Source organism: Mirounga angustirostris, unplaced genomic scaffold (assembly GCF_029215605.1).
Source record: "Mirounga angustirostris isolate CCGP_5_RB_7025 unplaced genomic scaffold, mMirAng1.0.hap1 SCAF_8, whole genome shotgun sequence".
Taxonomy (NCBI): domain Eukaryota; kingdom Metazoa; phylum Chordata; class Mammalia; order Carnivora; family Phocidae; genus Mirounga; species Mirounga angustirostris.
In genome coordinates this window covers 133,259,760-133,274,795 of record NW_026991716.1, presented here as the reverse complement: position 1 = coordinate 133,274,795, position 15,036 = coordinate 133,259,760, and the positions used below count along the sequence as shown (strand labels likewise).

Genomic DNA, 15,036 nt, shown 5'->3' with positions numbered 1-15,036 from the left:
CCCCATATAGCCAGGATATAGTCTAAGACCACTCTGTTATCCGTCACAATTTGTGCAAGGGAGTTTAGACTGACCTACTGATCTTTAGTATCATTGACAATAGTTACAGATGGCAATAGATGGGCCAAGAAGTGAGCTGTATTCCCAGCGAAGGAGTATCCTGTGATGTCAGGCCTAGTAGAATAGTTCAGGACCAGCCATGCCCACATGAATCTTTCTGTTTGTATGGCCCATGGATGGGAATGATAAATCCAGCAATGTGTCTGATTGCCACCTGAAGCTCCTGCTTCACTCCAATGGGCCATATGATTGTTTTATTAGGCTATGGTGCTGGATGTAGGCGACTAAGAGAGCATTGATTATTCCTCCCCTCCACGTCTACCCCCATGACTTAACAAAACCTGTGTAATGGTGACCTAAATCAAGTTTAGCAAAAAATCCCAAACTAGAGTGACAGAGGTGCCTTTGTACGTGACAGTTGCACCACAGGATGTCCCTCCACTGGTAACAGGGGTCTGAGGTGTTCCCCACCCCAGTGCTAGGACTGTTACTTTCCTTCAGTGGCTGTGAAGTCATGCTTTCCATGCCAGTAGCTATAATGGCACTTCTCTCTCCCCTCCCCCAGTCATTCCCTAGTTGAACCCCAACTTTTTGTCTAGAAAAATCAGGTACAAGTGGGACAAGAGCATTCTTTATAAATTTACAGAGACCAGTTTTGTCCTCCTCCTGGCCTACGTGGAAACTCAATGTACCCAACTACATGGTCATTGTCTTCATGATCTAAGACCATTGTAATTCAATAAGAGAATCCAGGTGGCTGACTCAGATTTAAGTTTGGATATGGTAGGTCCCCTTTTGTCTGGATTGCCACTCAGAGGGTATACCAAACAGGCTGTCCTGAGGTTGCTATTAGGGGAGAAGGCTATGTCATGTTCAGAAATTGTTAGGGTTGGAATGTTGGATTTTCAAAATAGGTATATATAACCCCTTTCTTTCTGATCACTACCCGGGACAAACCCTTTTTGGGGATTGCTGCATTCAGTGGCCAAACTACCTTACTTACTTGTGGACCAGGAAGTATTAAAGAAGAAATTTTCAAGTCAGAATCTTTTTGAAATGATTTTTGAGAAGGCTGGTCCAGTGTTCAATAATCTCTGAGACCCGTGGATTGGAGGGAGCATGGAGTACCCATCAAATATCTTAACTATTGGCCCTTGTTGGGTGGTCTTTACAACAAAAGGCGTACCATTTTCTGATTATAAATGATCCAGAAAGCAGAAAAAAATGACACCGTTTCATTTCCAGAGCCACAGTGGTGTGGCCAGAGTTGACTGATTGGACTAGAACAGCAACACTGTACCCTGAAAAAGTGTCACCTGTGGTGAGGTTCCAACAGTATCCCTGGGAGGAGGTCAAGGTCTGACATAGTCAATTTGCCAAGAGCAGAAGGCATTAATACCAATGCAGTATGGCTTCTTTTACCGTAAGACAAATGGACCAACTTTTGGCAGGAGTTACAAGTCACAGTGTTAGCTTCTGCATTATCATTTTTTGTTGCATGGGTGGTGCATTTTTTTGTATGAATGTGGTCAGTGCAGTGATGGATCCAAGTGGCCATGGTGGCGATCTGAATGGCGCAGCCTTGATCAGCAGCTTGATTCTAGATGGTCTCATCAGAAAATGGACCCCTGTGGGAACTACATGAATGACAACCATGACTTGTTTCCATAGTGCACGCCCCAAAGAGGGGTGTCTTTAATCTCTGTCTGTCCGTCATCTTCCAAGTGGCAGACCAGACAGCTAAGCCATTGGCAAGAACCAAGAGTCGGTAAAAATATAGTTCGTTTCATTAAGGGGTTTGTTGGCCAGAGCTGTGAGGACTGCCTTGAGTTCTGCCACTGAATGAAGCAACTTCATCTATTTTCAGTTCTCCATACCTGGCACTGGGTTTGAATAGCCACAACAGCCCAGTGAACACCACTAGGTTTCAGCTTAGACAAACCATCAGTGAACCAGGCCTAGGTGTTTAAGATGACCTCTGTAAATTGGGGAGCTCAAAGGAGTTTGAGCCAGTGGGTTTACCTTAAATGGCAGAGTGGAGGGATAGAAGTTTGCCTCAAAGGGTGGCTGCCATTTATCATGTAAACCCAAGATACCACTAGAGCCAAAGCAGCTGTGTTCTTGGATGTACCATTTCAACTTCACGAGTAAGGCTTGTGGGCCCTTCCCATCGTGTTCGTCATTGAATCTGAGTCGACCCAACTCCAAATGGGAATATCACAAGACCTGTAATTTCAACAAGAGCTTAGTAGAAGGTTAACAGCTACTATTTAATTTAAATTAATTTGTTTCAGTTTTTAAATTTGAGTGTAGCTGACATATAATACTATATTAGTTATAGGTGTACAACACAGTGATTCAGCGTCTGTATACATTATGCTATACTCACGCGTGTAGCTGCCATCTGTCACCATACAGTGCTCTTACAGTATTGTTGACTGTATTCCCTATTCTGTACCTTTAATTCTTGTGACTTACTAATTCTGTAACTAGAAGCCTGTATCTCACACTCCCTTTCACCCATTTTGCCCTAACCTCTTTTCTCTCTGGCAACCATCAGTTTATTCTCTGTATTTATAGGTTTGATTTTGCTTTTTGTTTGTTTATTCATTGTGGGTGCTTATTCATTTGTGGGTTTTATTCATTGTGGGTTTTCATTCTGCAAATGAGTGAAATCGTATGGTATTTGCTTTCTCAGTCTTACTTCACTTAGCATAATACCCTCTAGGTCCACCCATGCTGTCACAGATGGCAAGACCCCATCCCTTTTTTATGGCTGCATAATATTCCAGTGGTGTGTGTGTGTGTGTGTGTGTGTGTGTACACATGTGTGCATCTGTGTACACAACACATCTTCCTTATGCATTCCTCTATTGATGGACACTTGGGCTGCTTCCATATCTTGGCTATTGCAAATAAAGCTGAAATAAATATAGGGGTGCATATATCTTTTCAAATTAGTGCTTTCATTTTCTTTGGGTAAATACCCAACAGATTTACTGGCTTATATGGTAATTCTATTTTTAATATTTTGAGGAGCCTTCATAATGTTTTCCACAGTGGCTGCACCAATTTGCATTCTCACCAACAGTGCACAAGTTTCATTTTTCTCCACATCCTCACCAACAGTTGTTATGTATTATCTTTTTTATTTTAGCCATTCTGACAGGTGTAAAGTTAAATCTTATTGTGGTTTGCATTTCCCTGATGATTAGTGACGTTGGGCATCTCTTCATGTGTCTGTTTGCCATCTGTGTGTCTTGTTTGGAAAAATATCTATTCAGATCCTCTGCACATTTTTAACCAGATTTTTTTTTTCTTTTTTGGTGTTGAGTTGATAAGTTCTTTAGGCATTTTGGATATTAACCCAGTATTGGATGAATGATTTGCAAATATTTTCTCCCATTCAGTACGTTGCCTTTTTGTTTTGGTTATGGATTCCTTTGCTGTCAAAAAGCTTTTATATTTTGATATAGTCCCAAGAGTTTATTTTCGCTTTTTTCCCCCCTTGCCTTAGGAAGCACCTGGGGAAATGTTGCTATGAGCAATGTCAGAGAAATTACTGCCTGCATTCTTTTCTAGGATTTTTATGGTTTCAGTTCTCACGTTTAGATCTTTAGTCCATTTTGGGTTTATTTTTGTGTATGGTGTTAGAAAGTGGTCCAGTTTCATTCTGCATGTAGCCGTCCAGTTTTCCCAGCACCATTTACTGAAGACTGTCTTTCCCCCATTGTATACTCTTGCCTCCTTTGTCATAGATTGATTGACCATATAAGCATGGGTTTATTTTGGGCTCTCTGTTCTGTTTTGTTGATCTGTGTGTCTCTTTTTATGGCAGTACCATACTGTTTTGATTACTATAGTTTTTTAGTATATTCTCGAAATCTGAAATTATGATACCTCCAGCTTTGTTCTTTCTCAAGATTGCTTTGGGTATTCAGGGTCTTTTGTTGTTTTATACACATTTTAGTATTATCTGTTCTAGTTCTGTGAAAAATGTTGCTGTTATTTTGATGGGAATTGTATTGAATCTGTAGATTGCTTTGGGTAGTATGGACATTTTAACAATATTGATTATTTTAATCCATGAGCACAGAGTATCTTTCCATTTGTTGGTGTCACCTTTAATATCTTTCATCAATGTTTTATAGTTTTCAGATTTTTTTTTTAATTTTTAAAAGAGGTGTACCAGGTGGCTGCCTCATACAGATGGTGATGATGCACTTGGGAAATAGCATGAATAAGCCCTAGCTTCCCTTTCCCCTTGTAGGATTTTGTAGTGTTTCTTCTGGACCACCTGAGGCAGTTTGTTGTGGTGGGGGGATGATGTTCCATTAACACCTTTCTTTTTTTTTAAATTTATTTATTATTTTTTTATTATGTTATGTTAATCACCATACATTACATCATTAGTTTTTCATGTAGTGTTCCATGATTCATTGTTTGCATATAACACCCAGTGCTCCATGCAGAACGTGCCCTCTTTAATACCCATCACCAGGCTCCCCTCTAGAACCCTCAGTTTGTTTCTCAGAGTCCATAGTCTCTCATGGTTCGTCTCCCCCTCTGATTTCCCCCCCTTCATTCTTCCCCTCCTGCTATCTTCTTCTTCTTCTTTTTTTTAAACATATAATGTATTATTTGCTTCAGAGGTACAGGTCTGTGACTGATCAGTCTTACACAATTCACAGTGCTCACCATAGCACATACCCTCCCCAATGTCTATCACCCAGGCACCCCATCCCTCCCACCCCCCACCACTCCAGCAACCCTCAGTTTCATTAGCACCTTTCTATGTGCCGCACACCCTGAATAGGAGAATCCCTCAGATACTTAAGGAGTAGGGGAATGCAAGTATGTAACACATCTGCTCCATATACATTCAGATGTGGACGCCATAACAGTACATCCAATCAACCCAGAGGCCCTCACCCACAAAATCACTTTAATTTCACTTCCCCAGTGTCCAAAATTCATTAGTTGAAATTGGGTCCTGTTTCCCCCTCTAGGAACATGGACAAAAGAGTCTAATGTGTGTGTGAGTTAGGAGCTCTGGCAACAGCAACCAGGAGATCACTGCTCTGCCCCTGAGAATACGAGGGTTAGAGAATGGAGGGGAGGCCAGCCTGTGGACAAAGTAGGGTGGCTTTTTCCTCCCATGACCCTCGCTCTAGCGTCAGTGCTTGAGCACTGGGGCTGCTTCCTCCCTCAAGTACCTCCTGGCACTGGATGGATGTCTGGGCCCAGCAGCCTTGTTTTTTCCGTGCGTGTGCTTGTTGCCGTGGTCTGTGGTACCTTCGGCTACCATCACACCCAGGACCCCATCCTTGCCGCTGGCCAGCTGGGGCTGGGCTCTGGGCACCTGAGCCTGGCTAGCCTGGCTCTGTGCGGCAAGGCTCTGCATCTACTTCTGTTTTGGAGCAGCTGCTTGCTTCTGGCTCAGAAAGAAAAAACTTCTGATGTTTTGATTCACCCAAAAACTGTATGATGAATGGCAAGGTCCTCACTTGCTAGCATCATTTTTTTACAGTTTGGGGATTCCTTGACTCAGAAGCCACAACCATATTGCCTCTCAGCCATGGGTTTGCTGCTTCACTGTCATTGTAATATCTCGTCCTTGATCTGCTTGGGGAAGAGTGAGTGAACAACAGCCAAGGGGGCATTTGGGTGGTTTGCTTCAATTCTGCTTCCCACTGCTTAGCCTTGTTAGCGTGTAGGATATTTGGATACCCTTACTCCCTCACTTGTCTATGCTTGGAAGCATTGACTGACTATTTTGCAAAGTCTTCTAATATCCCAAACCCAGCCCACAGAGCCCTTGTCCTCTTCTTCCAGCAAGTCATGTTTCTGTTAGCATCCCATATCCTCACCGTCTAGCTGTCACTGTCTAGCAGAGTATTGATGGGGAAACTAAAGAGAAGAAAGCAACTCAGGAAGGTCAGGTACTTTGGAGGTGGTATGACTGTCAGCCCTGGTTTGAGCTGCACAAAGACATTGATGTAAGGGCATAGAATTGACACACTGCACAGGGAGGTGAGAATCAGGAGTAGTCATGTATTATAATTTTGTCCAACCACAATTCTCTTTCATCTTCCTTGATCAAAACTGGCATTTTTCCTATCAGAGGCCGCCCTGAATTAATTATCCTATTGGGTTCCTTAAATGTGTTAATAACTGATAATTTTTTGGCAAACACAGCAGATGGCAGAAGAACCATTTGGGGATGATTTTTTGGAATCATTTATTTAACAAAAACTGTCAGCATCCTAGTAGGTACTCAGTACTATGGCAGATGTTGGGGATACAGGGGTGAGCAAGGGGTGGACCCTGCCCTCAAAGGGCTTAGCATCCATGAGGAGAGATACTGATAAAGATGCAGAGTTGAGTCAGGCTGTCAGAGGCTCCAGGTATATCCAGACTGTACTACCAGAAAATATCCAGAGACAGACCAGTCCCTGGGATGGAATCAGAGTGTCAGGCGTATAGTCACTCTCTCAATCATATCTTATTTCATGGAGATGTATTGCACAGCATTTACAATGACCTCAAAAATACAGTTCATTATAATGAAACATGTAAGAGTCATTACTATTTATCTTCTTATTCAGGAAGTCCAGGAAGTCAAAGGAAGTGTTTACTGTTTGAATGGAAAAACAGGGAGGTATCTTCAATGACAGCCAAAATGAGAAGCAATTATAGAAGTCCTGTGCTCATGAAATAAAAACATTTCACAACTGCCTTGTTTCTCTTCCACACTGAGAAATTAAGTTTGAAAACTGACGTAAATATTGGTAATGCTGCTTTGATGAACCTGAATTCCTCACAGTGAGGTTAATGAGGCAATGATGAAAAATAAACATTATCTAAGCTGCCAGCAAAGGGAGGGTGAGAGGATTCCTTCGGCTCGCAATGGTCACATGTTTGTAAACTCGGACTGCTCATGGAAGAGATGGTGTATTTGGTCCAGAGTGAGAACTTCCAAAAGAAACGAGGAAGTGATCCAGATGACACGACATGCATGCAGTCCTATACCTTACCCTTTGCCCAGCTGCACTGGTCTACTAGCTGGTCCTTACATAGTCTCCTCTGAAGAGTCTCCAAATATGCTATTCCTACTGGTCAGGATGCCCTCTTACCCATTCACAAGTTCTGCCTGGTAAGTGACTTTTCCTCTTTTAATATTTACAGAAAGTTTCATCTCTTCATTGAAGCCATGCCCAAATACTCCAGGTAACAGACTCGTGAGTCAAATACAGCTCGATTAAAATCCTGGTTCCACTACTTGCTAGCTGAGTGACTTGGAACAAATACTTAAATTCCTCAAGTTTCTTTTTTAAAACTTGGATTTTTAAAAAACCTCCTGCATAGGGCTGTTGTAAGAATTAGTGAAATACCCTCTGAAAAGCTCCTCACACAGAGCAGGTGCTCAGTAAAAGTGAGTTCCTGGACTCGTGTGATCATAGCAGCTCCCTGACTTCTCTGTGTTGGCATAGATCTCATTCCACAGTGATTCTGTCTCTTTTCTCCAACTGATGGCAGTATCATTGAAGATATGGAATGTGTCTTATTTTTGTCTTTGAATTTTCTGCAATACCTAGAAAAATACTTGCCAGAGTAGGGACTCAATAAATGTTCAATGAATGAATAAAGAGTAAGTGAATAATTTAATAAATGAGTAATTAACCAATATCCCCTAATTCAGTAGTCTTTAAGCTGTTGTTTTTCAGGGAAGTATTAAACTCTTGCCTTTAGGAGCCACATGGTGGTGTCTGTGTGTGTGTGTACACGTGTGTGTATTTGTACATAACTGCACCTTTAGAAGATTAAAGGCTGTTGTCTGTGTCAAGGTGTAAGCCGGATTGGACACTTAACTTTTATCAGTGATACAGACATAAGGAAAGGCACATGTGTTTTTATGGTCGGGCCAGGGGTGCTTGAGGGTGGTGGTTTTCAATCTGATTCTTATGGCGTGTGTTTGTTATTAGGAGAGGTGTTTGGTTCTCACAAATATTGGGGGAATGAGCTATGACAAGGAGCCCAGCCTTTTCATGACTAAAATTTAATTGCCTTGTATATCAAGGAGGAATACTTTAGACTATTGATGTCTGCAATGGATTGGTGACTGATGGTCTTTTATTTAATTGTTTACTGCACTAGATCTAGATTAGCTGGGGCATTTGGTCTAAGGTGATTCAATGGTTATTTCATATTCACCTTTAATGAGGTACCCCCATCCTTCCCATATTCACTTGACACTGAATAAAATATATCACAATAATTTAATTCCTTTAACCTACTAGAGGGAAAGCTCATGTTCTCCAACACCTAGAGAGGGTTGGGCACATTGGCAAGCATCTATTCACCAATTCATTCATTCCCATTAATTCAACAAATATTGATTGAGTCTACTATGTGTCAGTCACTTTCTAAGGTACTAAGCATATAACTGAACAAAGCAGCTTTTAGAATTAAATATATTATTACTGAGAACATACTGGGTTCCAGGCATTATGCTACACTCTGGAGATATACCAAGAGAAAATCCTCACTGAACAGAGTATACATGACTGAGGGAATATATCCACAGGTGGAAGGAATGTGAGTCTTGTAGAAGAGGGTGTTGTAGATCCTTGAGTGTTAGTACCTAAGAATCACTGCCCAGCCTTGTATGGTTGTTTTAAGTTTCCACTTTTATCTCTAAGTCATGCCCTAGGGGCCACAAAAAAAGAGTTTTCCAGCTGTTTACAACTTTAATTTTGAAACAGTTGCCTTGAACTATTCCATACATTGCATTCTTTTGCCCCTTTGGATTGCCATTTTTTAGATAACCTTGGAATTTTGAACTTGGTGTTCAGACCATGGGTTCTTCTGGACCACAGTCAGAGTTTTTCTTTCATCTGCCCTTGTCCAGATTGTCCCTGTTCAGCCAGACGCAAGACTGGAGATGCCACAGTTGACAGGCATTTTATGCGGCCACCCCAAATCCAAGAGTGGGATTTGAACAACCCAATTTATTTCAAATCTTATTTCTCAAAATCTTTCTCAAACATATATATTCATTTCAGCCTTACGTATATGCAATATATTGAGTTGAATCTTTCTTCATATCGCTTTGCAGTTCATCAGTGGGATGTTGATAGATATCAGAGTTCCAGGGAGGCTAAATAGAACGAGAAAGTTGACTTCATAGGAAATCAACAACATCACGCAATACACGACAGATGCCAAATTAGTGACATGGGTAGTAAGCACTGTCAGAATTCAGAGCTATGAGAAAGATCACTGCCAAATGGGGAGGAATTTGAGCTGGGCCTTGAAGAAAAGTTGGAATTTCAGTGGGAAGCCAGGAGGGGCAAAGCCACAGGGCAGGGTTGACGGTATGAACAAAGACCCAGGGGTGAGAGGTACTTGCATCTGGATAAGATCAAAGAGCTTCAGCTGTATCAGGTGGTCATTGTGTTACAGTAAAATCTGAGTTCCCAGGTAAGAATGACTGGCAGCTTTCTGAAGACCTAAGTTGAAAAGCAGAAAGAGAAATAATGGTTCTTGGAGGCAGTTTGTTTAACTATGTAAAGCTTAAATCCGTTTTTGCACTGCTAAGGAGAGGTGTGCCCTTCATTAGAGATTAGACATTTTATGGTTAGCTTCTCTTCCAGGAAAAAGAATTCTCTTTGATTGCTTTCCTCAGGTCCCTGAGGCCTTCCCTGGAGAATGCATCTTTGTGGATAATTTCACTCACTGCCCAGTCAGATTAAGACCTTCCACTGCACATAATGACATTTTCCCTGGACTGTTGCTTCTGTGAACAACATTGTGACAGCTTATATTTAAAAGGTGAATTTATGTAAACTGTGTGTCTGATGGGATTTTGAAGTTTGGTGTGAAATGTGTTCAGTCCAGCTGTGACTCACAGGGTTTTGATTCTCTACAGTTTTGCAGTGATTAATTTATTATATTAGCCAAATGATTTCCAGTTTTGTGCCTATGGAGGTGCGAAGTCTTGTGGTTGGTACCTGCTTTCTGGTCAGCAGGGTACACTTGACCATGCAGGGATAGGAAAGGATCACTACTGAGATGGGGGTTTGCCAAGGGTGTTCAGAGAAGAGTAGCTGATGTGAGCCCGAATTATAGATATTGAGAAGCCAAGGGGTATCCAGAAGGTTGTGCTTGGTGTTAAGTCTAAGTGCTGAAACAGGGCATATATCAAAAGGATAGAAGTTTGAGGATTGAAAGCAGAACAGGGTGCAGGAGGAGGAATGGTTGCTATGGGCAGTTCTTCAAGAAGTAGCTAGTGCCATGGTGCTTGATGCCTGGTACGTGATGTAGTGAGGTCCAAAGGAACCACGTTAGGATAGGACTCCATTCTTTCTCAGGGTGGTCTGGTACGAGTGAGAGGAAGAACTCTGTGCAAGAATCTCAGTGTAGAGGTATAGATGGTGTTTCAGGGAAAGTCAGGGTTGGAAGGCAGACGACTCAGCCATCCTCTGAGCAAGGAGCATGGGACCAGAGGTCGTCAGGGGTATATATGGTTCATGATCCTGATGGTTGTGGAACCTAGATGACAGATGTTGGGAATATTAATTTGTGTGAATGGGGTCTTAAAGAGTGATCTTGAACTGCGTAGACTTCTACTCAAGTTTCTTTGGGCTTCATGCTAGACACATGCAGGTGTGCTCAAGTGAAATCAGGTGTTTTTACCTGTTTTTGTCTTTATAGCGTGTTTAAGGGTACAGAAATATCATTGGCCCCTTGTGCAGGAAGAAAATTTAATTTCAATGAAAGATTGCCACCACATTGAAGCCTGGAGAGCCACGAGGAACCCGAAACCACTCCCCCAGGCTCTCAGGGGATGCATAGTCTCTTGCTTCTGTTTCTGTGTATTGGATGCATTCTCCTCATCAGTGGACTTTCTTTGCTTTTTCATCTTGCATATCGGCCAACCTGGCTGCCAGCCCTAATGCTGTATCAGGTCATCACTGGCTGAGGCTACCTATTAGTTCATGTTTTTCCAAGGGAGAAATGACTCAGCTGCTGGGAAGCCATTGAATTGGCTGGCTTGGGATCAAGTGCGCAGCCTCAATCCAGTCATACATGGGGTGACATAGATGTAGTGCTGCACCTCCCAGAGGCTAGAATCAATGGTGAAACTGTGTAGTCCTAAAGCCCTGCGTCTGATATGGTGTGGAGGGTTAGGCTTGGATTCTGATTGTCCCCCTAGGAAGCAGAGTGACAGAGGCTGGTGTTAGCATGGTAGGTCTGACTGAGAAAAATACAGCGTCTTAGCTGTAGGATGAGGAAGGGACTCATGTGGAAATCTGTGGTTTTAGGATCCCAGGCAGGAGCAACACTGTTGCCCCTCATGTTGTCCCACCCTGTCTTTGGTCCGGGTGAGTGCCCTTACCATTTCCTTATACTCTGAGGTAGCTCTAGTGTTGTGGACGGCCCTCCCAGAGCAGTGTGCCCTCGCCTGCCAGGAGATACAGTTGGTCTTATGGGATCAGAAGGCTTGAATTCTATCCCAGTTAGCTGAGGCATGGGGGTGGCTCAGTCTCTGTGGTTTTTCAGTTCTGAATGGGGCTAATGATCTCCAAGTTCTGTGTCGAGGAAGCTCTGAAAGGCCACATGATATAGATAATGATATAGATGATCTTGCTTTGAGGGCAGGTGATGGCCTGGCTGTCTTGACTTTTGAGTAGGTAAAGAAGAAGTAAAGTCTCTCCATCTCCACTCCTTTTCTCTTCCCACCCTCGTTCTGTCCTTCCCTGCAGGGGCCTCACAGATAAGTGCACACCCTCCAACCCCCATGTTCCAGTCACATATGTGCTCCCCACAAAGAGTCACCCATCAGCCATCCTTCAGTGCTGAGTGTGTGCACCCAATAGTATAGCATTTGATTCCTTAGCAAAAAACTTGCACTGGCCCTGGAAGTGGTCATTTGGGTAGGGAATTCCGAGTCCTGGATGCGCAGAGTATAGTCTAGAAGGGGTGAATGGTACGTGCCCAGAGTGGGGACATCAGGTGAGGCTGAGTGGTCCCTTGGTCACCTCACCTGAAGAGGAGGGGTGTGGCCAGAGCAGGGCCAGAGGCACTTGTACCTGGGCTTCTGGGTAATACTGTTTAGTACGCAGATGGAATTATTCCTGTGAAAGAATGGGCTCACTGAATTTAGTGTTGCTGCTTTGAGTAGCTCCAGGGAGGCAGACAGATCTCACAGTTATGCGGTATCAAGCTCTACGGAAGTCATGTTTCTAAGCCCAAGGTGTCTTCCTCCTGTCATACGGCACACTTGTTCTTGGCGAGGTCCAGTGAAACAAATTTGTGTACGTGAATAGGTTTTTGGCGGGTCTTCCCACCCCTCACCCCTTCCCTTTCCCCCCATCATCTGCCTGCATCTGTTTGGGGGAATTCCCCAACTTATGGGGACCTGCCTCTTATTACAGAAGTAAAAGGTAAAAATTGATGTTTGTTTTCCTAGGCTCCTGCAGCTGGGCAATGTAACCTGCTCTGTGTCAGCCAAGTAGACGGTGCTGCCCTGGGTGGAGCTTCGCAACCAGTGTGCTGTCCCACCGCAGTAGACCTGGCCTAGGTCATAGGACGTTGAGGTGTGGCACTCTTCAGTCCTTGGAAATACCTGGTGGGGACTAGGGGAGGCAAAGCTCCTGGACATGCGACCCCTGACCTTCAGCACCCTCCTGTACCTCGGTGTGGTGTAAAAACCTTCATTTTCTGTAGTACTGGGGCACGTAACAGGCCGGGAAACACCGGATTAGGAGACTGAACTGGGAGCTGGCGACTCAGTGATGGAGACCTTGAAAGGTTTTTTCTCTCTGGAATAACGGTGGTGGCCACAAGATGCCGTGTAATGAGCTACCCTGGGCTAAGCCTTTTCTCCTCGGACCATTTCTGTGACATCGTTCTTTAGTCCTTCAGTTAATATTTTTTTGATTTTTAAGGAAGTTATTTTCTGGTTGAGTCCGCCAAAGTTATATAATAGCTATACAACACTAGCCAGTTTAACAGCTATGGCAGAGGAGTGCCATGGGAGGGGAATTTCTGGTTTTTCTCTTCTTTCCATGCCAGGGTGAGTGTGAACCAGTTGGGCCCTTTGTTGGACACAGATATTCCTGGAAAGGTCACAAAGTATAAAATTTAGAGCTTGAAGGGGCTTTGAAGATGCTTCATCATACCACGAGAAAGCTGAAGTGAAATGACTTGAAAGCTCATGAAGTTACCTAATGGAAGAATCTCAGAACTGTGCTCTTCCAATGTTTCCCATCATTAAAAAGAAAAGGTTGGTTGTTTGCTTTTTTTTCCCCAGAGCCAAAGCAATCCAAACCAAGAATAAACTTTGAGCATTTTTTTCAAAGTTAGAGTTACCAGTTTGTTAGATAAAGTATTGATGGGAAAGTTGCTCAATAATTGACACCTTTGTGGAAACAAGGCATTCCACTCAGGGGAAAATTTGATTTATTTCTATTATCTGAGTGGGCCTTTCTTTTAGTGATGCCATCTCTCATTTTTTAATAAAAACTTGGACCATTTCAGTGTCTAGCTATTCCTGGCAATTCGCCTTTCCATAGGAAAGAATGCTTTTAATGGCTTTAAACTAAAGCAAATGCTTCTTTTCCTTACGCTTGTTAAACAAGCCAAATATGTTCTTTGCTCTCTTGGAATTTTCTTGTATTTTATTTATTTATTTTTTTAATGTGAAAAGTGTGCCAGACAACTAAGCAGATTGCTATATACGTTTCACATGGATTAGCAAGAAACCTGAGAGCTTCAGGCGGTTTAAATTAAGCAATTAAAAAAATATTTGAGAAGGATCACTTTTTAAAAATGTTATTTGTTTGTTTCTTTTGTTTTGTTTTAAACCACATGAAAGATGCCTGGGGATGGGAGTTGTGGAGCAGGATGGGCTGACTGGAGGAATTACCAGGGGTGGGGTGGGGTGGGGGGATCTTTTGGGGTCATGGGTATGTTCATTATCGTGATAGGAGCAAACAGATGTCAAAACTAATTAAATTGTACACTTTAAGCATGTGCGGTTTGTTCTATGTTAAGACCTCAACAGATTTGTTTCTTAAAAATAAAACAAATGAAGCAACAGTTCAGACTCCTCTGTGAAAGACTCAGAGCTGGGGAAGGCGGGAGAGCCAAGGGATCAAAAACTGTGGAATGTGCTGTTCAGTGGCCAATGGGGATAAGGGACACGTTATTAGGAGCATGCCACCCACTCAGACCAAACACCCTGTCCTCAGAACGGCGCTTCTGGTGGCGCCTCCCAGTTCTGCTGTCATGAAGCTCTTTGCCCTGGGTTTTCTGAGTCCCTTGACCATCTTCACTTGAGGTTGTAGGATGGGCCTTCCTTATGTTTTTAAAAATTATTTATTTATTTTCCAGAGGACTGCAACAAGGATTTATGTTTATTACATGTAATCTGGGAATTTTTCTGAGGGTTCCTGGCACGTATAAATTATAGCTCAAACTCTTACCTCTAATTTCTAAGACACTACTCAAATTGTTATGTTTCACAGGAATTCACTGGAATTCCATCAGATCAGCTGCTTGTGCGGAGTAAATAGAAGAGGCTCAGAAGCAGACGTTGAATTCCTGCTGAAACTGGTTAGAGGTAGGGTGACTGTATAATTCATTATCTAAACAGAGACATTTTTGAGAGTGAAAAAAGCCACTATTGGTATTTGGGTTGACAGCACAGACATAAACTGGGATTGTGCCTGGTAAAGCAGGATATCTGGTCACCCTAGTTATAAGACAACTTGACCTTTATTTTAAAATTTTTTTTAAAGATTTTTTTTTTTGACAGAGAGAGAGAGAGAAAGTGAGAGAGCATGCAGGCAGGAGAGGGGCAGAGGGAGAAGGAGAGAGAGAATCTTAAGCAGGCTCCATGCCCAGCGTGGGGCCCTATCTCACGACCCTGAGATCACGACCTGAACTGAAATCAAGAGTCAGATGCTT

General features: G+C 42.8%; 1 long non-coding RNA gene across 1 annotated transcript in view; it reads left to right on the top strand.

Annotated features, from left to right (window-relative positions):
- LOC135365630 (uncharacterized) overlaps positions 1–15,036 on the top strand; it is a 40,188-nt gene that overhangs the window by 7,125 nt on the left and 18,027 nt on the right. Inside the window, exons 2-6 of the long non-coding RNA XR_010413813.1 lie at positions 6,669–7,216; positions 9,749–9,894; positions 12,536–12,662; positions 13,141–13,351; positions 14,595–14,689. This is a non-coding gene — a long non-coding RNA (uncharacterized LOC135365630). The remainder of the gene's footprint in view (positions 1–6,668; positions 7,217–9,748; positions 9,895–12,535; positions 12,663–13,140; positions 13,352–14,594; positions 14,690–15,036) is intronic.